The 24,168-nt window shown below is 42.6% G+C and overlaps 1 protein-coding gene across 19 annotated transcripts in view; it reads right to left on the bottom strand.

Moving 5' to 3' along the window:
* The window catches only part of LOC129811066 (receptor-type tyrosine-protein phosphatase S-like), a 278,327-nt gene that overhangs the window by 191,284 nt on the left and 62,875 nt on the right, over nt 1-24,168 (bottom strand). For 2 of the 19 annotated variants that reach the window (XM_055862203.1, XM_055862205.1), the window contains one exon: nt 24,074-24,165. The exons of the other annotated variants lie outside the window; for them this stretch is intronic. The gene's annotated coding sequence lies outside the window, so the exon portion shown is untranslated. The remainder of the gene's footprint in view (nt 1-24,073; nt 24,166-24,168) is intronic. 19 annotated transcript variants of the gene reach the window in all.

Genomic DNA, 24,168 nt, shown 5'->3' with positions numbered 1-24,168 from the left:
ATGTCATTTGAAAAAATGTAACTGCGCATGTGAAAATAGAAAAACATTGAAAAATGAAAATGGTTCTGGCCTTTCATCATTATTTGTAGTGACCATGAAACATCAATTGCTTTTGATGTCATTCATTTGTATGCACTGAGGAACAAAAATACACCGGGTAGATTCCCCAATGAATCCGCAAGCAAATACTACCTTCCATTGAAAACACACTGTGGAGCACCTGTCATTCTTATCAGAAAGCTCACAGTACTTCCCATTGGTAGAGTCTAGGAATAGGCCACAACCTCAGCAGAGATCACGCCAAGACATAAGAAGGTAGCAGTCGCAATCGACGTGCAATAAGCAGCGTAGGAGAAACACACACACACACAGCAGGCAGTTGGAATGAATTAGGCCCGAGAGTTGCGAGATAGACTGTCAGTAAACGGTGCAATGGAAGCGATTACAGGCTCCCTTTTTACATTGCATTGTTTCCTTCCTTGATGGCTACGATTAAGCTGACGGAATGGCTCCTTCCTTCTGCTATGTGGGGGATCCTCCATTGTCCTTCCAATGCACCTGTTCAGTAAGCCCACTACTAATAGCCGTATGTGCCGTGCCCACTGGCAAAGCGGAGCATCATTAAAATCTGATTGGACCACATCAAAGGTGAGTTCTAGCTCTCTCCCCTTCTCTCTCTCTCTCTCTCTCTCTTTCTTCATTCGCTCCTTTTGTCTCCACCTCTTCTCTCTCTCTGCTTCAATCACTCGACTGATCTCTCTCTCGTTCTAATGGCCGCTCTCTGTTTCCTTCCTCCTCTCTCACTCCCCCTCTCTCACTCCCTCTCTCCACTACTCCTTGACAGAGCTGGCAGCTTCAGTCTCTGAGGATTCTGTGCTTCCACCCCCCCCCCTCCTCCTCCTTCTCGTCCTCCTCCTTTCTCTCCATCTCTCGCTCCACACAGAACAAGTGGGAAAAAGAATCCGCCTGCACACTGCACATCCATGGTTCCTTCTCTCCCTCCATCCTTCCGTCCCTCCTGCACCCCCCAGTGTGCAGAGCCCACGCAGCCCAGGCAGAACAGGTCAAGTGCACGCAATCGCTTCAGCTAACCAACTGAGATCAAGTGAGATCATACTCTCCGAGTAAAAATATCTCATGGTTCTGGCCTCGATTCAAAGGAAAATAAGAACTGGTTTTAACAAAGGGTCCTGGTTGGGTCTTTGTGGTGAGCTTGTGAAACAATCATTCGGGGGTGTTTTGATGTGCACATGTAGGATACATATGATTCACTGTGCATACAACTGTGAGGATATTACAAAGGCCCGGTGCTACGGGTCTTTTTTGTCTCTTGGCGCTAAATGATTTAACACTACTGGTCCAATTTCAACTTCTATTATCAATAAGTAAGGGTGACATTACTGGGGGCCAATGTCACCTTCGGTGTAGTCCACCAGTGCGGACAGCCTTGTCACATGCTATAAGCTGGAGGGGGCTGATGGAAAGCTAGCCCAAACACTGGCTCGGCTCCCTGACCCCTAGAGATGAATAGGACACAATTCTCCATTGTTCACAACTCCACTGCTCTGTGGAGTAGAGGAGAGAAGGAAAGAAGAGGGTAACTCCGTGTGAATACACACACCGCATGCACAGGAGCATATGCACACAGAGGAAAACACACACACAGTGTATTGGTATTGTGATGAAAGGACACACTGTCCAGGCAGATACAGTTGAAGTCGGAAGATTACATACACCTTAGCCAAATACATTTAAACTCCGTTTTCATCATTCCTGACATTTAACCCAAGTAAAAATGCCCTGTTTTAGGTCAGTTAGGATCACCACTTTATTTTAAGAATGTGAGATGTCAGAATAATAGTAGAGAGAATGATTTATTTCAGCTTTTATTTCTTTCATCACATTCCCAGTGGGTCAGAAGTTTACATACACTCAATTAGTATTTGGTAGCATTGCCTTTAAAATGTTTAACTTGTGTCAAGTGTTTCGGGTAGTCTTCCACAAGCTTCCCACAATAAGTCGGGTGAATTTTGGCCCATTCCTCCTGACAGAGCTGGTGTAACTGAGTCAGGTTTGTAGGCCTCCTTGCTCACACACACTTTTTCAGTTCTGCCCACAAATTTTCTATAGGATTGAGGTCAGGGCTATGTGATGGCCACTCCAATACCTTGACTTTGTTGTCCTTAAGCCATTTTGCCACAACTTTGGAAGTATGCTTGGGGTCATTGTCCATTTGGAAGACCCATTTGCGACCAAGCCTTAACTTCCTGACTGATGTCTTGAGATGATGCTTCAATATATACACATACTTTTCCTCCCTCATGATGCCATCTATTGTGAAGTGCACCGGTTCCTCCTGCAGAAAAGCACCCCCACAACATGATGCTGCCACCCCCGTGCTTCACGGTTGGGATGGTGTTCTTCGGCTTGAAAGCCTCCCCCTTTTCCCTCCAAACATAACGATGGTCATTACGGCCAAACAGTTCTATTTTTGTTTAACTTCTTCTGGCTGCAAGCCCGACGTCGGTACACTTATGACAACAGCCAGCTCAAGTGCAGTGCGTGAAATTCAAAATATATATTTTTTAAATATTTAACTTTCACACGTTAACAAGTCCAATACAGCAAATGAAAGGTACACATCTTGTGAATCCAGCCAACATGTCCGATTTTTAAAATGTTTTACAGCGAAAACAGCACGTATATTTATGTTAGCTCACCACATACAAAAATACAAAAAAGGACAGACAAAAAAGGACAGACAAATACAAAAAAGGACAGACATTTTCCACAGCACAGGTAGCATGCACAAAGCCAACCTAAGTAACCAAGAACCAACCAAACTAACCAACAAACAACTTCATCAGATGACAGTCTTATAAAATGTTATTCAATCTATGTTTTGTTCGAAAAATTTGCATAATTCAGGTATAAATCATAGTTTACATTGCAGCTACAATCAGAAATTGCACCGAAAGCAGACAGAATAATTACAGACACCAACGCCAAATACCTAAATACTCATCATAAAACATTTCTGAAAAATACATAGTGTACAGCAAATGAAAGACAGGCATCGTGTGATTCCAGCCAATATTTCCGATTTATTAAGTGTTTTACAGCGAAAACACAATATAGCGTTATATTAGCTTACCACAATAGCCAGAAACACAAGCCATTTCCCAGCAGCAAAAGTTAGCGATCGTAACAAACCAGTAAAAGATATATAATTTTTGACTAACCTTGATATTCTTCATCAGATGACAGTCCTATAACATCAGGTTATACATACACTTATGTTTTGTTCGAAAATGTGCATATTTAGAGCTGAAATCAGTGGTTATACATTGTGCTAACGTAGCTACTTTTTCCCACAACGTCCGGATATTTTTCTGACATTTTTCTGACACACATATTCTGACCAAATAGCTATTCATAAACATAACAAAAAAATACATGTTGTATAGGAAATGATAGATCCATTAGTTCTTAATGAAATCGCCGTGTTAGAATTCTAAAAATAACTTCATTACGACATACAGCTTCGGTATAGCTAGAGTACCCAAAAGCTGGGCGCCAACGACTAGTTCACATGTACGACAGATATATGAAATAGCATCATAAAATGTTTCCTACTTTTGCTGATCTTTCAACAGAATGTTGGACAAGGGGTCCTTTGTCAAGAACAATCGTTGTTTGGATTTAGAACAGCCTCTTTCCCTCTCGATTTAGCAAGCACACTAGCCTAGTGGCACGAATCTCTCCATGTCAACAAACGGAAGAGAACGGAACACGGCAAAACTCCCGAAAAAATTTCAATAATCTGATTAAACTATATTGAAAAAACATACTTTACGATGATTTGGTCACATGTATCAAATAAAATCAAAGCCGGAGATATTAGTCGTCCATAACGGCAGCTTATCAGAAGGCAAATCCAGGTTCCTTCTCGCGCCTTCCTGAAAACAGGAAATGGGTGACACGTCATTCCAAGAGCTTTTATTCCACTTCAGACCAAGATAAACACTCCATTTCTTCTCTCACCGCCTCTTGACATCCAGGGGAAGGGGTATGACGTGCATGTATACTAATACGTATCATGCCCATTTATAGGCAGGACCTAGAACAGAGCCTCAATTTCAGACTTTCCACTTCCTGGTCAGGAAGTTTGTGCCAAATGAGTTCTGTTTTACTCACAGATATAATTCAAACGGTTTTAGAAACTAGAGAGCGTTTTCTATCCAATACAGTGATCCCTCGCCACTTCGCGGTTCACTTATCGCGGATTCGCTATTTCGCGGATTTTCATAATGCATTTTTTTTTTTTTTTTTGGTGCATTGTGCTCTGCATTCTGATTCGCTAAAAACTCACTCCCGCTTCTTGTATCAAAACATGCTACGAATTGTGCTATCATTTTGTCGTCTCGTGCAGTTATGTGTACGTACATCGCTTAGCAACCATGGTGCGAATGGCCACTGAACTTAAGCGAGTAGCTGAGGAATGGGACCCTTTGATGAGCCGTTCATTACAGTTCTCCAACGTAATCGATGGTGGCATGTCGGTGTACAAGGATCTTTTTGCAAAGAAGAAAAAAGAGCGACAACAGCTGCCTATCACTATGTTCTTCTCCCGAACAAACACACCTGCACCGCGGGCTTCAGAAGAAGAGAACACTGCAGAGCGCAGTCAGGATGCAGCGGCCCAGTCTGAAGAGCAGTGAAACGGCCTACACGTGAGTCACTGTATTTGTATACATGTAATAGTTGCTAATTGTAAAAAAAAAAAAAAGTTTTCTATTTCGCGGATTTCACTTATCGCGGGTCATTTTCGGAACGTAACCCCCGCGATAAACGAGGGATTACTGTAGTAATAATAATATGCATATTGTACGAGCAAGAATTGAGTACGAGGCCGTTTGAAATGGGCACCTTTTATCTGGCTACTCAATACTGCCCCTGCAGCCCAAACAGGTTAATCTGACCAGAGGACATTTCTCCAAAAAGTACGATCTTTGTCCCCATGTGCAGTTGCAAACCGTAGTTTTTGGAGCAGTGGCTTCTTCCTTGCTGAGCGGCCTTTCAGGTTATGTCAATATAGGACTCGTTTTACTGTGGATATAGATATTTGTGTACCTGTTTCCTCCAGCATCTTCACAAGGTACTTTGCTGTTGTTCTGGGATTGTTTTGCACTTTTCGCACCAAAGTACGTTCATCTCTAGGAGACAGAGCGCGTCTCCTTCCTGAGCGGTATAACGGCTGCGTGGTCCCATGGTGTTTATACTTGCGGACTATTGTATGTACAGATGAACGGGGTACCTTCAGGCGTTTGGAAATTGCTCCCAAGGATGAACCAGACTTGTGGAGGCCAACAATTGTTTTGCTGAGATCTTGGCAGATTTCTTCGATTTTCCCATGATGTCAAGCATAAAGGCACCGAGTTTGAAGGTAGGCCTTGAAATACATCCACAGGTACACCTCCAATTGACCCAAATGATGTCAATTTGCCTAACAGAAGCGTCTAAAACCATGACATCATTTTCTGGAATTTTCCAAGCTGTTTAAAGGCACAGTCAACTCAGTGTATGCAAACTTCTGACCCACTGGAATTGTGATACAGTGAATTATAAGTGAAATAATCTGTCTGTAAACAATTGTTGGAAAAATGACTTGTGTCATGCACAAAGTAGATTTCCTAACCGACTTGCCAAAAAGTATAGTTTGGTAACAAGAAATTTGTGGAGTGGTTGAAAAACGAGTTTTAAGGACTCCAACCTAAGTGTATGGAAACTTCCGACTTCAACTGTATCTCAAATTGAATCGGATTTTATTTGTCACATGTTTCGTGGACCTACAATAAATTGCTTACTTATGGGGGCTTCCCAACAATGCAGAGAGTAAGGAAAAAAGTTAAACACGTAATAAGAGATACACAAAGAGTAACGATAACTTGGTTATATACAAGCGGTATCAGTACCCAGTCAATGTGCAGGGGTACAAGGTAACCGAGGTAGATATGTACATATAACTAAGAATTAAGTGACAGATAGTAAACAATAGCAGCAACATATGTGATGAGTTTTTAAAAAAGTTCAAAAGGGTCAACGCTATGATAGAGCTTGGCTAGGGCTGCCTCCGCCAACAAGCTGGAATTCTGGAGGCACATTGCAGTGTGTGGAGTCATAGTTAAGTGGATTTGAACCCTGGGGTTTATGAGTACAGTGGGGATTTGAGCGTGGTTGGTGTGTAGGGCCTCAGATGTGGTTTGTGCCCATTGGCTTCAATGACTATGACTAGACTGCATGGGATTGGAGAAAGCTGGTGAACACAAGCCCTGTGGCCGCACCAGATCTGCCGTCATCAAAGCCACACTCTCAGGCCATGTTTATAAGAAGACATATGTTGTAATTAACTTCAAAAGCACTAATGATTTCGAAGTCAACGGGATTAAGAATTAAGAGAAACTTGTTGAAGTCAAATCTTTCATTCGGTGGAAAAACAAGTTTTAAAACCCTTGCTTACTCCTGACCTGTGTGTAGTAGTGTAAGAATAGCCTGTTGATTGAAGCACAAATATGCTTGTCCGATCTAGTTCTAAAGATGCCCAGATTGTGTGTGAGCTTGCATAACTATGTACGGTTGAAGTCAGAAGTTTACATACACGGGATGGGGGCGCTGTTTAGACTATTTATGCTAATTTGGCTAATTTTTTAAACGGCTTCCCACAAAATCCTTGATCGTACAATATGCATATTATTATTATTATTGGATAGAAAACAGTCTATAGTTTCTATAGGAGTTGAAATTTTGTCTCTAAGTGGAACAGAGCCCATTCTACAGCAATTTCCCTGACATGGAGTCAGATTTGAGAAATGTTGGCCACTCTTCTGAAGTCAGTTAAAAGGGCACTGTCGTTGCTATGACTATACGGACACTTCTTACGTCTTCCCCTGGATGCCTTTACGTGATGACGATTCCAACGGGGTCGATTGCGCGTTCACAGGCCCTACAAATGAAAAAACCCTGAAGCTAGTCATTCTTTGGGAGCTGCGTCATGAGCCTAGAGGACACCGGCGCGCACCTGTTCCAAGCGTTAGTTTAGCCTGTTATATTTCTCCGGTCATCTTTTCACTCGTTATAGGAGTTAAAAACATCATAAGGTAGTTAATTTAAAGCGTTTTATAGCAATTTATATCCGTTTAGTGCGATTTTGGGACATTTATTTTTGCAACGATGTGAAAAGTTGGGCACGCTTTTCAGTTCATCCCGAACGCAGTTGACATTTCCACATGGCAAGAGGACAGCTTTCCACCAAAAGACGATTTCTCCCAAGAAAGGATCCTTTGCCCAAGATACTGATGGAAGAACAGCTCAAGGTAGGACATTTTTATTATGATAAATCGTGTTTCTGTCGAAACATTTTAGTGGCTTAGGACGCCATGTTTTTTGACGTAGCTTCGCTTGGCGCAAACTGTATTGAAAAGTAAGGATAAATTAAAAAATGTAATAACGCAATTGTATTAAGAATTAAATTGTCTATCAATCCCTGTCCACCCTATATTTTTTAGTCACGTTTATGAGTATTTATGTATAAGAGTAGATCACTGTCTAAGTGGCGCAAGGACTTTTTCTTTACCAGCTTGTCTACATTTCACATTGTCTAACCATGATTTTGGTGGCTAAATATAAACATTTTCGATCAAACTGTATATGCATGTTGTAATGTGATGTTACAGGAGTGTCATCGGAAGAATTCTGAGAAGGTTAGTGAAAAAATTAATATCTTTTGGCGATGTTGACTTTTATCGCTCACTTTGGCTGGAATCAATGCTGGGCTGCTAATTGCTATGTGCTAAGCTAATATAACGATTTATTGTGTTTTCGCTGTAAGACACTTAGAAAATCTGAAATATTGTCTGTATTCACAGGATCTGTGTCTTTCGATTCGTGTATGCTGTGTATTTTTACGAAATGTTTGATGATTAGTAGTTAGGTAAACACGTTGCTCATTGTAATTATTCTAGTCCATTTGTGATGGTGGGTGCAATTGTAAACTATGCCATCTACCTGAAATATGCACTTTTTTCTAACAAAACCTATCCCATACCATAAATATGTTATCAGACTGTCATCTAATGAGTTTTTTTGTTGGTTAGGGGCTATAAATATCTTAGTTTAGCCGAATTGGTGATGGCTACTGGTGTTGGTGGACAAATAAAAGATGGTGGATTATGCTAATGTGTTTTTAGGTAATAGATGTACATCTTTACATATTGTGTCTTCCCTGTAAAACATTTTAAAAATCGGAAATGTTGACTGGATTCACAAGATCTGTGTCTTTCATTAGCTGTATTGGACTTTAATGTGTGAAAGTTAAATATTTTAAAAAAATATTTTTTTTGAATTTCGCGGCACTGGTTTTTCAGTGGGGGGGGGGGGGGGTGTGCCGCTAGCGCCACGCTGATCCTAGACAGGTTAAGTTGAAGTCATTAAAACTCGTTTTTCAACCACTCCACAAATTTCTTGTTAGCGAAGTATAGTTTTGGCAAGTCGGTTAGGACATCTTTGTGCATGACACAAGTCATTTTTCCAACAATTGTATACAGACAGATTATTTCACTAATAATTCACTGTATCATAATTCCAGTGGGTCAGAAGTTTACATACATTAAGTTGACTGTGCCTTTAAACAGCTTGGAAAATTCCAGAAAATGATGTCATGGTTTTAGACGCTTCTGTTAGGCAAATTGACATCATTTGGGTCAATTGGAGGTGTAACTGTGGATGTATTTCAAGGCCTAACTTCAAACTCAGTGCCTTTATGCTTGACATCATGGGGAAATCGAAAGAAATCTGCCAAGATCTCAGCAAAACAATTGTTGGCCTCCACAAGTCTGGTTCATCCTTGGGAGCACTTTCCAAACGCCTGAAGGTACCCCGTTCATCTGTACATACAATAGTCCGCAAGTATAAACACCATGGGACCACGCAGCCGTTATACCGCTCAGGAAGGAGACGCGCTCTGTCTCCTAGAGATGAACGTACTTTGGTGCGAAAAGTGCAAAACAATCCCAGAACAACAGCAAAGTACCTTGTGAAGATGCTGGAGGAAACAGGTACACAAATATCTATATCCACAGTAAAACGAGTCCTATATTGACATAACCTGAAAGGCCGCTCAGCAAGGAAGAAGCCACTGCTCCAAAAACTACGGTTTGCAACTGCACATGGGGACAAAGATCGTACTTTTTGGAGAAATGTCCTCTGGTCAGATTAACCTGTTTGGGCTGCAGGGGCAGTATTGAGTAGCCAGATAAAAGGTGCCCATTTCAAACGGCCTCGTACTCAATTCTTGCTCGTACAATATGCATATTATTATTACTATTGGATAGAAAACGCTCTCTAGTTTCTAAAACCGTTTGAATTATATCTGTGAGTAAAACAGAACTCATTTGGCACAAACTTCCTGACCAGGAAGTGGAAAGTCTGAAATTGAGGCTCTGTTCTAGGTCCTGCCTATAAATGGGCATGATACGTATTAGTATACATGCACGTCATACCCCTTCCCCTGGATGTCAAGAGGCGGTGAGAGAAGAAATGGAGTGTTTATCTTGGTCTGAAGTGGAATAAAAGCTCTTGGAATGACGTGTCACCCATTTCCTGTTTTCAGGAAGGCGCGAGAAGGAACCTGGATTTGCCTTCTGATAAGCTGCCGTTATGGACGACTAATATCTCCGGCTTTGATTTTATTTGATACATGTGACCAAATCATCGTAAAGTATGTTTTTTCAATATAGTTTAATCAGATTATTGAAATTTTTTCGGGAGTTTTGCCGTGTTCCGTTCTCTTCCGTTTGTTGACATGGAGAGATTCGTGCCACTTGGCTAGTGTGCTTGCTAAATCGAGAGGGAAAGAGGCCGTTCTAAATCCAAACAACGATTGTTCTTGACAAAGGACCCCTTGTCCAACATTCTGTTGAAAGATCAGCAAAAGTAGGAAACATTTTATGATGCTATTTCATATATCTGTCGTACATGTGAACTAGTCGTTGGCGCCCAGCTTTTGGGTACTCTAGCTATACCGAAGCTGTATGTCGTAATGAAGTTATTTTTAGAATTCTAACACGGCGATTTCATTAAGAACTAATGGATCTATCATTTCCTATACAACATGTATTTTTTTGTTATGTTTATGAATAGCTATTTGGTCAGAATATGTGTGTCAGAAAAATATCCGGACGTTGTGGGAAAAAGTAGCTACGTTAGCACAATGTATAACCACTGATTTCAGCTCTAAATATGCACATTTTCGAACAAAACATAAGTGTATGTATAACCTGATGTTATAGGACTGTCATCTGATGAAGAATATCAAGGTTAGTCAAAAATTATATATCTTTTACTGGTTTGTTACGATCGCTAACTTTTGCTGCTGGGAAATGGCTTGTGTTTCTGGCTATTGTGGTAAGCTAATATAACGCTATATTGTGTTTTCGCTGTAAAACACTTAATAAATCGGAAATATTGGCTGGAATCACACGATGCCTGTCTTTCATTTGCTGTACACTATGTATTTTTCAGAAATGTTTTATGATGAGTATTTAGGTATTTGGCGTTGGTGTCTGTAATTATTCTGTCTGCTTTCGGTGCAATTTCTGATTGTAGCTGCAATGTAAACTATGATTTATACCTGAATTATGCAAATTTTTCGAACAAAACATAGATTGAATAACATTTTATAAGACTGTCAACTGATGAAGTTGTTTGTTGGTTAGTTTGGTTGGTTCTTGGTTACTTAGGTTGGCTTTGTGCATGCTACCTGTGCTGTGGAAAATGTCTGTCCTTTTTTGTATTTGTCTGTCCTTTTTTGTATTTTTGTATGTGGTGAGCTAACATAAATATACGTGCTGTTTTCGCTGTAAAACATTTTAAAAATCGGACATGTTGGCTGGATTCACAAGATGTGTACCTTTCATTTGCTGCATTGGACTTGTTAATGTGTGAAAGTTAAATATTTAAAAAATATATATTTTGAATTTCACGCACTGCACTTGAGCTGGCTGTTGTCATAAGTGTACCGACGTCGGGCTTGCAGCCAGAAGAAGTTAAACAAAAATAGAACTGTTTGGCCGTAATGACCATCGTTATGTTTGGAGGGAAAAGGGGGAGGCTTTCAAGCCGAAGAACACCATCCCAACCGTGAAGCACGGGGGTGGCAGCATCATGTTGTGGGGGTGCTTTTCTGCAGGAGGAACCGGTGCACTTCACAATAGATGGCATCATGAGGGAGGAAAAGTATGTGTATATATTGAAGCATCATCTCAAGACATCAGTCAGGAAGTTAAGGCTTGGTCGCAAATGGGTCTTCCAAATGGACAATGACCCCAAGCATACTTCCAAAGTTGTGGCAAAATGGCTTAAGGACAACAAAGTCAAGGTATTGGAGTGGCCATCACATAGCCCTGACCTCAATCCTATAGAAAATTTGTGGGCAGAACTGAAAAAGTGTGTGTGAGCAAGGAGGCCTACAAACCTGACTCAGTTACACCAGCTCTGTCAGGAGGAATGGGCCAAAATTCACCCGACTTATTGTAGGAAGCTTGTGGAAGGCTACCCGAAACGTTTGACCCTAATTGAGTGTATGTAAACTTCTAACCCACTGGGAATGTGATGAAAGAAATAAAACCTGAAATACATCATTCTCTCTACTATTATTCTGACAATTCACATTCTTAAAATAAAGTGGTGATCCTAACTGACCTAAGACAGGGTATTTTTACTAGGATTAAATGTCAGGAATGATGGAAAACTGAGTTTAAATGTATTCCGACTCCAACTGTAGGTGACGTTTACAAAAAATCCCTAAACTAACCCCCCCCTTTTTTTTACAACATTAAAATCACAGTGTAATTATCACAAAACTACTACTAACAGGTTCAGATCATCATTATAAATTATTATTATTATTATTTTTTTTTTTTACAAATACCTAATGTAACAATGCTGTAACGTAGCTCCAAGGCCGGCAGATGCCTATTGAGTTCTTTCATCGTACAGTTCGGAGGCATTGTATGCAGCCAGCTATACACTCGTATCCCCCGTCGCCCGGTTTTTATATAAAGCATTCTCCATTCAGGCTGCAAAAGTATTGATTCCTCCTTAACTTGATTTAATGGCGAGAAGGCAACAAAAAAAAGGGTAAATATGGGTACTTTCTTTATGAAACACCATTTTCCACCATCATGCTAGAGTGACTAATCACTAAGAACGCTAGTGCCAGATGTTACATATTGTGTACAGACAATCAGGTTGCAGCAGTCTGTTGTTTACCCCTGGCTGAACGCAGGGCGCAACATCAGGAAGTTGCATTAGCCACTCCAGCATGATGGGGAAAATAGGGTGTTTCAGTATTTTCCCGCCTTCTCGCCATTAAATCGAGTTACGGAGGAAATGAACGCCGTTGCAGGCTGAATGGAGAATGGTTTATGAATGACCTGCTCCGCCAGGGATACGAGTGTATGGCTAGCTGCATACAATGCTTTTGGACGGTAAGATGAAACGACTCAATATCGCCATCTGCCCGGACTTTGGGCTAGCTGTAATGTTAGTAGGAAGAGATATGCATCTTTCAAATGCCACGGATATAAAGCGCTCTGCACATCATCATCGTTAAGAGTTGGGGAAAAAGGCCGAATGTGAGACAGGGAAGAGAGAGCAGCGAAGTATAGCAATACTTCAAGAAGTTAAATGAGAAGGTGGTGAAATGCAAACTTTACAGTGGCAGAACTCATACGGGTCTTACCATATGTGTATGACCCAACATGTTGCAGCAGCAGTATGATAAGGGACTAGTGAGAAAATCACAGCGTTGATTACAGAAATGATTGCACTTGCTATGCAGCCATGGTAGACGATGTCGGCTTCAATGCGCTAATGGCATATCTAGAACCAGACTACAAGATGCCATGTTGAAAAACTGTGACCGTCCAAATGGAGAAATTGTGGGACATGAAGTCCCATGTACTGACAACAGAGAACATGGAGGAGAGGCACACAGCAGAGAACCTACCATCGTTGCTGAGAGGCCAGGACTGTGGTAGATTGAAACTACACTTCCCCCTAGCGGTCATACGCAGCACCATATCGGAATTGTGAATTCACTTAATTTTATGAAATCTTCTTGCAATTTGAACAATAAAAATGGGCAGTTTAAATGTTAAGAACAGTTGCACATTTGTCACATCCCTATATAACAGTACACCACGCACACACACATCTTCAATTACATTTCCCATCCGAATAAAAGCTAGCATCATACACACACAAACACACTTCACCTTGAGTTACGGCCCTCTCGCAATACAGCTACAGTATACCCTTCTAAAAAAAAACATATTGGTTATGTGTCGCAGATTGTGCACGTAGGGAAAAAAGAAAAGCAATAGGTTTGCATGAAATTCCCTCTTTGAAGTCGGTGACGGACTTGAATGGGATAAAATAGCTGACTGCAAAAGAGGCCGTAGGTTTGCTCAAGGCTCCTTCTAGCTTCTACCTGTCTAAATATAGTACAGCTACGTTGATATTTTGAAGGGGGGGGGGGGGGTGCAAGGAGAGGTTTTTAATATATTTGTCATGAGAGCTGAAATAGTTTTTTTTTTTTTTAAATCTCATAATCTCTCAGACTGGTCCAAACCGGTCCTAAACGTTTTAACTGTTCCCTCAACTCTAATTTTGGCCAAAATGCCAATGTCAGAAGACAGATAAATCTCCCCGTCAACTGAATTCCTAAATGGCCATCCTACCTCACGTCCCTCCTCTGTTGTCTTTAATATTCAGTTAGCATCCATGAGTGATGAACAAAGGTAAAGGCCAGCGATTGATCCCTTTTACAGCCATTACACCCAACAAGAACCTACTGTGATTTACAATGGAGGGGCCCACCTCTTTATTCGTTTCCGGGTAGAAGTGCCTGAGGACTGATTGTTCCCACCACATAGCTACAGCTGGAGGATAGGCAGATACACTGGCTCTGTGTGTGTATGCTAGCTAACGACATGCTAACATGATAGATATGGTTGTGTCTCTCAAGAGTAGCTAGTCAAAACAAAGCTACAGGCAACTGTAGAGTTCCATCGTGCAGCAAAGGGAAACACTGATAGAGGTTGTCAGCGGTGAGAAAACACAAACAAGAAAATGAAGTCTACACTTTCATATTTATGTTTTTAACCTTTCTTTAACTAGGCAAGTCAGTTAAGAACAAATTCTTATTTTCTAGGAACAGTGGGTTAACTGCCTTGTTCAGTGGCAGAACGACAGATTTTTACCTTGTCAGCTCAGGGATTTGATCTTGCAACCTTTCGGTTACTAGTCCAACGCTCTAACCACTAGGCTACCTAGTTGCTACTTATACCTCTTTACTTTACAAACTACACCCTGTAGCACGCTAGGTACAACCCACCACACAGAGATACATTGACAGATAGATTAATAATCTGCTTGGCAGAGAGTACGGTTGTATTCAGGCACTCTCCCTCTGGCATTGCCACTATAATATGGCCCTGGCAGGGGCTCTGCCACAGCAGTTGGCAAGTGAAGCGGCAGGCGGCCATCTTGGGCAGAATGGGGTTAAAAGCAGTCTGACATGAGGAGAGAGAGTTTGGCTCTGGTTGGTGGAGTTGAAGCCAGCCTGTCTCTATTTATCTCTCTTTTCACCCATATGGAACTGCAAAGGAAGAATGGACTGGGATCAAATTCATTAGCCCACCTTTATCTCAATGCTAATGACAGCTAGCCCCTCGCGTATCTCTCCATCTCCCTTCTGCTTCTCCGCCAGGCTCTCTGTCTGTCTGTCTGTCACTCTCTCGCTCTCTTTCTCCATATTTGTCCCCCTCTCCATCCATCTTTTCACCCCAGGGCAACTCCCATGCTCCGCCTGTTGCCCCCCTCAGACCTGCTTTTGTTTCTCCTCGTGTTCTCCCTCTTCTTCTCCACCTCCCCCCAATCGCGACTACAGATTGGGGGCTGCGCGATGACACATGTCATGTGGGGACACGCCCCCCCCCCCCCCCCATACCCCACCATGGATGGAGAGGGTGTGCCAGCCTATGTGCTCAGTCAAAGAGAGTTCGGTAACGAAGGGCGTCCCGCCAAAACGTCCCATTTCTCTGACCATGTTATCCATGGAGTTCCAACTGCCTGATGCATGTGTGTGCGTTCATGTAACACCACTTCTGCAACTCCCTCTTCCTGCTTAACACACCTCTCATATCTAGCCTCCATATTCCTTCCTAGCATGTGTAGTACCAGTCAAAAGCTCAAGACAAAGGGTGAGATTGGAAGAATCGAAAATCAAATATATTTAAAACACTTTTTTGGGTTACTACATGATTCCATATGTGTTATTTCGTCGTTTTGATGTCCTCGCTATTATTATACAATGTAGAAAATAGCACAAATAAAGAAAAACCCTTGAATGAGTTGGCGTGTCCAAACTTTTGACTGGTACTGTATATGAGAAGGCCTCTACATCTCCCCATGCAGTGCTCAGTGTGAGAGCTCCCTGCCTCGCCAAGGTACACAGCAGGCCTTAATCCACCAATGCCTGCTCCGCACGGCCTTTATTTGTTGACGCTATCACCTCGCATCAACCGGCAAATAGACCGTGCGCGATAACAGCCCCATTTATTTCCTTGTAAGCTTTCCCTTCCTGTTCTCCCTCCCTTGTTCATCCAATTCCCATCCCTGCAGATAAATCAGCAGTCTTTCTTTCTTAGAGCACCGCTGCTCAATGGCAAAAGGCAAGGTCAAAGCAGAACGCTGAGACAACGCTCAGGTAACGCTCGAGCAACGTCGGAACCCACAAATTACAGGTGTAAGGCGAGGTATCATTCGTCTTGTTCTCTAATCTTGACACTGGGAAAAAGAGGGAGCGCGACAGGGGCCCTCAATCAGCTACTCTAGCTGCCACAAATCCCCACTTTTGTAACAAAAAAAGTGTAAAGCGGTTTACCGTCAGAGACAATCTCTCCTATTAAAAAAAAGAACGCCCCCCCCCCCCCCCCCCCAGATGTATTTCAGCGTGCATAATAATAAATAAATAAGAAGGCTATATAGATACCCCTCCCTCTGGTCCCATAATCTCCAAAGCGCCGTATCTCTCTGATTGCTAGGTTGTCATTCTCCGGCGGTTCTATCACTTTTTAATCAGGATTATCTCCACTGACACTGAGACACAAGAGTTAATTTATGTATTTTCCCCATCGTTCTTCCCTTCGCAATTATGTTTAGCTAACGCTGCAGAGATTGGCTACTTCTCAAAATTCGGGGAGGTAAGAAAAAATAAAGACAAAAAGGATATGTTTTATTGTAACATACACCAGATAGGTGCAATGAAATGTGTTGTTTTACAGGGAGGAGACACAAAGGATAGACAGAGGAAAGGTTGGCGTGTGTGAGGGGCCTTGGTGTCACTGTGTATCAGGGGGATATGTTGCTACCTTTCATATGTGTGTGTGTGTGTATCTGTGTGTAGCCAGAAGTTGTGGACAATCCAAGGCACACACAGGGATAGCAGCAGTGCTCTAAATAAGAAAATAAGAGCTACAACTATGCCTTAATCCCACCTGACAGGGTAAAGGTTGGGTCCAAACAGCCAAGCATTTACCACAACAAATGTCTGGGAAAAACAGTCTGTTAGCTGTCCTCCTGAATACAGCTGGGCCGCCCGGTATTTACATAGAAATGTCAACCCTGAGCTGCCTGCGAGGGCGGCTCGCCTCCGAAAGGTGTACTTGCTTCCAGAGCGATGCGCATGACAAATTCTTTCCTTTCTTCTAGTCGGCGAGAGACAAGCCTGTGATTCGCAGCAAAGGCGAGGGGAACAAAATGCATCTCGACTCGCTCTTTTATACGCACCACTGGTGCAGTGTAATTTGTGTATACAGACTAGAGTACATGCCTTTTGAAAACCAGGCGCACGCTGCCACGCTGTTAGAAGGAGCTCGATCTCCCAGTTGTAATTACAGTCTTTTGATTGGAGCTTTGACGGGAAAGGGGGATTATTAATACAAAATAAACGGTTTCAGTGTGTCAGTCTGAAAAGAGACGGAAATGAGATTCACGAGAAATCGCGAGGAGGCGTTTTAGGCACACAACAACAGCTACTGTATTTGCAAAAAAAACAGCGTCTGCATACAAATCGAGTCAAGCTCGATAGGATACCAGAAGGACTGTACACCTTCCGGGTACTTCCAATTGGACTTGTTTGAGGCTGACATAGGGGGCTCTCTGACTGCTATGCTATTTGTCATAACCAGATGAATATCCCCCATGTACTGAGATGAACAAATGACTTGACAGAAAGGTTCTTACTCCTGTTTAACCCTAGCCATCCTTGAGTGATGTGCCGAAACAGCCGTGAGATGCGAACTCATCCCCCCCCCCTCCTCCTTTCCCTAGCCCCCGCTCTCCCAGAGGCCCATGTTTCCATGCTTGCACTACACACAATTACTTGCATCCATCAATTATCTGCCAACTCCCATTGGTCATTCCCTCTTTTTCGCTATAACAACACCCCCTTTCCCTCACTCGCTCAACCCCCCTTCCCCCAAAGTTCCCCCATTGCCATTCTGTTTCCCCTACCAGATGTCCGCCGGTTTGGGGGAGAACGACAACAAAAGAGGGGCTTTTGAATGCGCCCGGACCTACCCATCTTGCCCTGGGCTTTCTGTTTGGACACAAAAGCCAGAGGATTAGCAGCTTTTCGCACATGAAGACCCCCATCTCCCTCTCTCTCGCTCTTTTTCCCTCCCCTACCACTTCTCCCCTCGAGGCTTTTTTTAGCTTCTAAAGACTCAACGCTCAAACACCCCCCCCCTTTAACCCCTATCTTTACCACCCCTCCCCCAGCTTGGGCAGGCTGTTACTACTACCTGACCCAATCTTCCACTACTGTTGCCAGTTTCTGTCTAAGTATAGCAGTAGCCCCACTCCCAAGCCTGAAGCGCTATTGGCATCACACTCTTCGAAAGAATGCTAGAATGGGGCTCTCCAGGGCATGTAAACACAGCAACATTCCCACTTTCTATAGCACTGAAATGCTAAAGCCGAGGGAAAACAAAGATTTACTATGTTTGGTATGCATTTCGAATGTCACATGTTGGCATTCTAGCGAACCTCGTACATTGCAAATAGAAATGTTCGAAGTAACGTGTAATGAAGTGCCACGTCGTGCATTAACAGAGTGTCTGCTTTTTGTTTGTGACTGAGGAGAAAGTTTGTGGCACTTGTCACCTCAGCAACATTAATTCGTCTAAGCAACATTAATTTTGCTCTGCGAGATGTGTGAAAGACAGAAAACAAAGGTGTGCTTATGTACAGTCGTGGCCAAAAGTTTTGAGAATGACACAAATATTAATTTTCACAAAGTCTGCTGCCTCAGTTTGTATGATGGCAATTTGCAAATACTCCAGAATGTTATGAAGAGTGATCAGATGAATTGCAATGGATTGCAAAGTCCCTCTTTGCCATGTAAATGAACTGAATCCCAAAACAACATTTCCATTGCATTTCAGCCCTGACACAAAAGGACCAGCTGACATCATGTCAGTGATTCTCTTGTTAACACAGGTGTGGGTGTTGACGAGGACAAGGCTGGAGATCACTCTGTCATGCTGATTGAGTTTGAATAATAGACTGGAAGCTTCAAAAGGAGGAGGGTGGTGATTGGAATTATTGTTCTTCCTCTGTCAACCATAGTTACCTGCAAGGAAACACGTGCCGTCATCATTGCTTTGCACAAAAAGGGCTTCACAGGCAAGGATATTGCTGCCAGTAAGATTGCACCTAAATCAACCATTTATCGGATCATCAAGAACTTCAAGGAGAGCGGTTCAATTGTTGTGAAGAAGGCTTCAGCGTGCCCAAGAAAGTCCAGCAAGCGCCAGGACCGTCTCCTAAAGTTGATTCAGCTGCGGAATCGTGGATACCACCAGTACAGAGCTTGCTGAGGAATGGCAGCAGGCAGGTGTGAGTGCATCTGCACGCACAGTGAGGCGAAGACTTTTGGAGGATGGCCTGGTGTCAAGAAGGGCAGCAAAGAAGCCACTTCTCTCCAGGGAAAACAGCAGGGACAGACTGATATTCTGCAAAAGGTACAGGGATTGGACTGCTGAGGACTGGGGTAAAGTCATTTTCTCTGATGAATCCCCTTTCCGATTGTTTGGGGCATCCGGAAAAAAGCTTGTCCAGAGAAGACAAGGTGAGCGCTACCATCAGTTTACCAACAGTAAAGCATCCTGAGACCATTCATGTGTGGGGTTGCTTCTCAGCCAAGGGGGTGGGCTCACTCACAATTTTGCCTAAGAACACAGCCATGAATAAAGAATGGTACCAACACATCCTCCGAAAGCAACTTCTCCCAACCATCCAGGAACAGTTTGATGACGAACAATGCCTTTTCCAGCATGATGGAGCACCTTGCCATAAGGCAAAAGTGATAACTAAGTGGCTTGGGGAACAAAACATTGATATTTTGGGTCCATGGCCAGGAAACTCCCCAGACCTTAATCCCATTGAGAACTTGTGTTCAATCCTCAAGAGGCGGGTGGACAAACGAAAACCCACAAATTCTGACAAACTCCAAGCATTGATTATGCAAGAATGGGCTGCCATCAGTCAGGATGTGGCCCAGAAGTTAATTGACAGCATGCCAGGGTGGATTGGAGAGGTCTTGAAAAAGAAGGGTCAACACCGCAAATTTTGACTTTTTGCATCAACTTCATGTAATTGTCAATAAAAGCCTTTGACACCTATGAAATGCTTGTAATTATACTTCAGTATTCCATAGTAACATCTGACAAAAATATCTAAAGACACTGAAGCAGCAAACTGTGTGGAAATTAATATTTGTGTCATTCTCAAAACGTTTGGCCACGACTGCATATGTGTGTCCTTCCTCCTGCATCCTTTGCTCTTTTAGAAAATTATCTCAATTTACCTTGAATTCCTTTACTTCCAACATGTTGGGGTGATCAACAGCATTGATTGAGAATGCACTGGGGGATGAGGATCCCCTTCGATACTACAGCACACAACTCCGACAGTCCGTCGGCGGGTCTGAGGAAGACCTACAATACTTCATCTTGGCCTACATTTATGACAATTCCTTATAAGACAAACTAAGACTTCACAAATCCCCCTGCCAATGGCTCAATGGGACAACCATCCAGTGTGGGCCCTAAGTGGAGAATAAATGGGCCAATCCCAACCTGCCAACATGACCCCCTCAGGCGTATGAATGGGGTGTCAGTGGCTCTCCACAACCTCCCAGGGGTCATAACTCTGGGTGGGGTGCCTTTTTCCTGACATAACCAGGTTTGTGAGGACGCCCCAAGGCGAAGGCTCCATCAATCTGGGAACACCAGCTGGTAATCATACTTAACAAGCTGGAGAGCGGCCCAGTGACGGAATCAGAGGGGGGGGGGGGGGGGCATGAGGGACAGAAAGAGCCGAATCGCCTGGCTTATCCCAGACGGTGTGTTAATTACAACCTCTCCATGAAACACCAGTTCACATTAACTCCATAACCATAAAGACTGAGGATTGGAACAGGAGGGGTGTGTGGGGAATAGCCGGCATAGGAGTCAAACAAGGGGGTACCCTTGCCCCCTCCCCAAAGTAAATAATGCATTATCAACACAGCATCATCAAAGGAACTGGAGCAGATCATTGGGGCAAACCCACGTATCTGGGGACAAGGGATGTGTATGCCCTGGCAGTGTGTCTATGAAGTCCCTTTAGAGCCCCCCAGATGGACAAGAGGAAGTTCTGGTGCAAAGCAAGGTCACAGCTTTAGCTTTATCTGTCTGTGGGAAGATTTAGGAAAAGCCAGCATGAGATAGAGAAGAGACTTGAGCCTCCCGTCCTAGCTCAGGCGTACAACCAAGTGTGATATGGATCAATCCTGTCGAGTTCGCCGCCACTATTCCTGTCTGTCTTATCTGGTCACGGGCTCTGACCCTGCGGCACCCCTAAAGTGAGCACTGCTTGTTTTGGGCCAACCGAGCTCAGGGGAGACTGGTGTGTAAATATAATTTTTGGAATCTCAGGGTTAAGGCAAATTCTCACCTCCATCAGGGGCCTGTTGTCGAGGCCAATCTACTGATTCGGACTCCGGTGAACACGTCTGAGCAAAGCGGTCAATAATTCCACAGCCCTAATCGCTTATCCCCTGTGGCCACAGTGCAGGTGTGAGGTGGAAAGATACAAGCAGTAACTGGAGCCTGGAAGATGGTCAGATTTTTTTCTACCCTACTTTTGGGCAGTTTGAATGGAGGCTACTCTGTCTACGATTCACCACTAAGATCTTGATGAAGGGTCACTCTGTTGTTTGTGTCACACTGCTTTGCTTTATCTTGGCCAGGTCGCAGTTGTAAATGAGAACTTGTTCTCAACTAGCCTACCTGGTTAAATGAAGGTGAAATAAATCCAATTTGAAAAATAAAAATCTACAGCGCAAGTCATGATCCACCCGTTCCATTAACTGACTACGTAAAAGGTCTCCTCCCTTAGCGACGATTGAAACAACTAAGTCCGGGTATCAAAGGGAAAAGGCTACCGTTCAAAGACACAATACCTCCTCCATTCACCGGCAGACAAATTGCACCCGACGCCAGTTGAAGTGCACCGATTTAGCACTCAGGACAAATTAAGAGGAATAAACACAATTAGTAGGCCGAGGAAAGGCGGCAGGTGCTGCACACACATCTCTCTATCTCTCTCTCTCTCCGATAACACAATAGAGTCCGTTGGTGCAGCTGCTATTAATGCTGCCTGTCACCATAGCGTCCAAAGCTGAAAAGCAACAGGGCTAATTGGAAAACATGTTACCAAAAATGTTCTTGTTTAATTTCAAATGCAATCAACATGGCACTGGGTGGTAAGACTCACCCAATAGGGGGAAAAAAACAATTAGGTTTAGTACTACATGAAATTGTTAATAATACAATGATTTTTGAACTTGGTTTGACAAAGCGACATGAAGGTCCTGCAATCTAACAGTATAAAGAACCATTGCCTTGTGTGAGTTCCTAAACAGGCCTCAAAGTGAGAGGCAGAAAGTCAAACAACTTAAAACTTAATTTTGTGCCCCTCAGTGTAATTACTATTTACTCTGACAGTGGGCCTGAAGACTAGAGTCTGGGATCACCTCCTTTGATCCTTTCAAAAATGGAGAAAAAAGCACCATACTGATAAGTGGGAAATAAGAAAACAGCTCGGAAAGTAATAATTGCAAGGAAATGAATTTCACAACCCCAGGGAGGACACCTACAAAGACCTTTTTACAAAAATCATATCCGGGGCACAATTCAATTAACTTTTTCCCTTCCAAGTGAGAGAGAAAAAAAATATCCCCCAACGCTTCGGGGAAATCAAAAGTTTGTTCAATAAACAGAGTTTTCAGATTAAATGTTTTCATCATTGAGCAACTTTTATTCATTTACAGCTCCTTACGGGCTTGTCAGTCACAAATGCATTGATTTGCGGTTTATCCGAAGGCAAATACAAAGTCTGTGACATCCTTTGGTCACGGTTAACTGCCTCTGCCTGCCTGCGTTCCTCTTGCCTTTTCTCGTCTTTGTTTCCTAGCATCTGACAGTGATCAGTGGTGATACATTGTTCAATTAAAGTGACATTAAGGATGCTGGACACAGTTGGCATGTGCCTCTTGGTATGCAAGGTGTTGTCCAATTACTCTAAAGGATGACACTTTTTCTCCCGTCTGACAATCAACATGTGGATCTCATCATTACAAAGTAGTTTATTTATTCTATCCAACAACAAGATGTAATATATTTAACTGCAAGCAGATTTCACAATTGAAAAAGCCTGGACGAAAACAACAATTCCAATGTTTTTCTGTTGACATAGACCTCAATATATGTATTTTGTGAAGCTATTATATATATAGACACTGCATTAGAGGGTGGTGTAATATGTAATATATAATATGACAACAATATAGTACAAACATAAGTGTTTCCTTGTTATTTCTATGTATCAGTCACACTGATTCATTGTCTTTCTTGATTTGGGTTGAAATTAAGCGAGAGTTTGTTCAAAAGGAACAAAATGTTGCCTCTGGTAAGATTATAAAAGTGCTTGGATGCTAAATCAAGACCAATTGTGATTCAAATTCGATTCGTCCTACATAAAATAGGATAATTCAGCACTGCCTGCGGGCGACTGAACCGTGTCCAAAACTTTCCAGCACAGCATGCGTCATCAAAAGTTCACCGCCTCCTCACTGATTTATTGAACTGATGTTATAGAAGAGTCAAACAGAAGCTATGGCTCTACTTCAATCTTTTTCTGAGCTATAACTTGGAATAGGCCTAGATCTTTTATGCCCAATGATTTCATGACAATCAACCCTCAAATCACGGTTCAATAGCGACTCCTACAATTGAGCCTCATCTCAAAAGGAACACATCATCAACATAATAACAAGTCTTGAGATAGGCCGTCCTTGGGAACGAAGTGAAAAGCGCATATCCCCGGGCACAAGCCTACACCAATTGCCGCCTCGTATTGATATGGTTGTTTGCAAAGGACTACATTACGAGTCTCTAAACCAAAAATAGTCACCAAGGAATTCAACTTCATTGTCTCAATACATTTAAGAGGCTTGACTATATAGTGCAAGATTGTAGCTTTATTTATTCAACGTCTTGCTGACTGTAAGTAAAATACAAAAAAAACACTAATGACTTTCTTAGTTATGGTTGAAAAGATGAATTACTTAAGCAAAAAAAAGTACGTTTTGCTATAATAATACAGTCATAATATAACTTTGTCATACTGGTGTGAAATAAGTGTTTTTAAACTGTTTTCGTTTTGTGAAGTTGAACAAAGGCATCTGCGGGATGGAAGTAATGGTACGTTGAAGACTAACGTTACGTGAGATTTTTTTTTTACAGCCTATGGATAGTCACTTTGAATCAAACAACTATTTTATCGTTCTCATTTCTCTAAAAAAAAACGATAGAAAGCAAGAAAAGAAATAGTAAGACCTTACTTTAGTGGCGTGAGAAGAGTCTTTTTTTAAACCGCCCCCCTCCGAGAAGTTTCTGGGGGGCAGACGAGGGACACTTGAAAATTCCTTTTCCCCTG

Source organism: Salvelinus fontinalis, chromosome 14 (genome assembly GCF_029448725.1).
Source record: "Salvelinus fontinalis isolate EN_2023a chromosome 14, ASM2944872v1, whole genome shotgun sequence".
Taxonomy (NCBI): Eukaryota; Metazoa; Chordata; class Actinopteri; order Salmoniformes; family Salmonidae; genus Salvelinus; species Salvelinus fontinalis.
The sequence above is the reverse complement of the archived record's forward strand: the minus strand, read 5'-3'. Positions and strand labels throughout refer to the sequence as shown.